Source organism: Anarrhichthys ocellatus, unplaced genomic scaffold (assembly GCF_004355925.1).
Source record: "Anarrhichthys ocellatus isolate YVR2014 unplaced genomic scaffold, GSC_Weel_1.0 scaffold62, whole genome shotgun sequence".
NCBI lineage: Eukaryota > Metazoa > Chordata > Actinopteri > Perciformes > Anarhichadidae > Anarrhichthys > Anarrhichthys ocellatus.
Genome location: NW_022280092.1, coordinates 487,727 through 490,652, shown reverse-complemented (window position 1 = coordinate 490,652; position 2,926 = coordinate 487,727).

Sequence of the window (2,926 nt, the reverse complement as noted above, 5' to 3'; positions counted from 1 at the left end):
CCCCCCCCCCCCCCCCCCCCCCCCCCCCCCCCCCCCCCCAGTACCCCATCAGTCTCTGTCTGCAGACCAAACAGCCTCGCTCCCCATCTACTCTCCCCAACCCCCTCCAGTCATATCCCTTTGAGCTGTGCCGCCGCAATGCATAAATACATAAATCTGGTGTCAGTGTAGGCATTAGTCTGTGTGTGTGTGTGTGCGTGGTGGGGAATGTTGACATATAGACGATGGGCCGGCCACCCCACAGGCAGACCCCTTTCATGTGTCATCAGATCACAGACACTCAGTGTTTACACACCAGACCCATCCAGACACACAACCAGACCCCCCCTTTCGGCCCCAGCCGTGTCCCCCAGAATCTGTCACCCTGGCTGGGGAGGCTCGGGGACAAAAGGCTGGGAGTCAACCTGGCGGTGGTGGTGCCAGACTGGCTCTCTGATCTGACCGACTGCCGCAGACCTGATGGGAGATACGTCCAGGGGTCGCAGGTCAAAGAAGCCATAAAAATAAATAAAAAGTCAGCTGACCTCTTCTTGGCTCCATCTCAGCCGCCCTCCCCCAAACACATGCTTGATTTAATGTGGTATAATTACAGCGATTTGATGGGCAAGAGTAACCTTTATAAAGCACTTTCACATCATTACCATCATCAAATCACAAACTTCTGTGTCACACAATAAACTAGTGGTGATGGATGGTTAATGGAAGGACGTGAGCACAATAATGATTTGGACAACGAGTTACAGATTTAAAGACGCATCTCTCCATCAGTAGACTCAAAAGTGACGAAAAGGTAAAAAATAATCCCAGTGCGAAGATAACATCTCCACAGATTCCATAAAACAGCTGAATTCAACTGAAAGTTCTGCTGCAATAACCACGAATCATTTTCTCCCTTCCTGAAACGAAAGAGGAAGAGGAAAAGAGACGAAAGGCAAAGAGCAGAAAACAACAAAGCTAAAGGAAGCATTTTATCCTGCTGTGTTAAATTGGGTGCGACTACGAACGATTCGGAGGTTCTGAAAAGGATGAGAAAATACACACACACACACACACACACACACACGCGCACACGCAATAAAAACAAATTAACATCTAAAATGCTCCGGTTCGTTTCAACCGTTCACTTCAAACCGTCATCAGTGCTCTAATGGGGGCCAAGTTCAAAGCTCCACTAGACTCCCGCAGCTTCGCTGAGATGGAGGAACAGCACTTTCGGCTCCCTCTCCCTCACTGTGTTTGTTTATCCTTTGCTTTGCTCTCTTTCTGCCATCTCTTCTCTTCTCTTCCATCTCTCTTTCGTTGCTTCCCTCCTTTATTTTTCCTCCCCCTTTTTCTTTGCCTTTTTCTTGCCCCGTCACCTTGTCTTACGTTATTCTCAATATTTGATCCTGCGGTACATTCGGTTCTCTGCAGCCCTTTTGTTCTTGCATTCCCCCTCTTTGCATCTCAGTCCAGCTTTCATCACATATTGCCATGTCTTTCACATTTGACAGACATTGATCAGTACGCGGCAGCAGGGATGCTGTCCTGGTGTAAGTGTGTTCAGAAAGCCTGGATCCAAACAGAGTCTTGAACAGCACGCTCTCAAAAGACAACCACTGGTCCGAGATAGACGAGCTCAGCGCTGGACCGAAGATATCTGCCAGGATCAAAAACCCTCCCCCGCCTCCCCCTATTTCTCTCCTTCTCCCCCCCTCCTTTTCTCTTTCGAAGATGGCACTTCCACAAATGTTTAACTCCAGCTATCTGCTCATTAAGAGGTCTTCAAAGCCTTCCATTGATGTAAAAAGCATCCATTTGAATTTGTAATCACCCTTTGCTGTACGGCTGCTGCGCTCAGCGTAATTTCCCCCGGATTTTCTGATAGCCGGCTCAAAGAGCTAACAACCCGTTTTTTCCCTCTCCGAGTAGCGGGAGAGAGAATGAAAAGGACTTTATCGAAACTTTTGGAAGCAGGGAGGTGCGTATTTGTGAAGGTCTTGGGTTTGTTTATATATGCTGACAAAGAAAGTAAGAACATATAGAAATTCACGCTAGCGACAAGGCTCACAGGAAGATAAGACAGTGAGAAAAACCCACTAGAGCTGGATAAGGTTTGTTTGAAGATTAAAGTTCTGTCGTCATCATAGAACAGGCTTTTTTTTTTCTTGAAAGAGCCAGAAATTGGTTTGTCTATAGGGAGGGCCTTTAACTGATATTGCCTTTAATGGTAGGTATTTATTTTTAACATTCCACCGCACAAACTTAAAGGTGTCTGAGGCTGTGTGAGCAAACACACTTTGCCCAGATGATGCATTTAAAAAGAATGCCAGGCAACACATGCAGTAGCGACCTGCATGCATATTCAGCTCAAACGTCCTCTGTGTGTTGAGAATGATGGAGAGCCAAACTCTGTCACTCCATCACAACACCAAGAAGAAGAAGAAAATACTAGAAAAAACAGAAGAAGCAATCCGTCAGATCCTTGAGGCAGGAGAACATACCTTTACATCTGGATTTCCTCAAGGGAAGGAAGTGTTTGAAATCTAATACATAAACATTACGTCTCCCGACTCGCCAGTTTTCCCTTCACCTGCGGAAAAAAACGGGCTTTTCTTCTGAGCCACTTTGGGGAACTTTTCCACAACACAGTCCTCCTTCAGTAGGTTCAATAAGAGGACTGACTGGGATTTGGCTCCTGCCATGTTTCATCAAACACACTTGTCTTCAGCCACTGCAGGCCTGTCTGTCAGTCAAACAGCTCCTCATAAATAGCACTTTCCTCAGGTTGCCACTGCTGTCTACTGAAATGTAGATATTACATTACAGTCATTTAGCAGACGCTTTTATCCAAAGCGACTTACAATTCAGATTCTATCACATTTCTACACCGTAGGCACAGCTACGGGAGCAATTTTGGGGTTAAGTGTCTTGCTCAAGGACACAT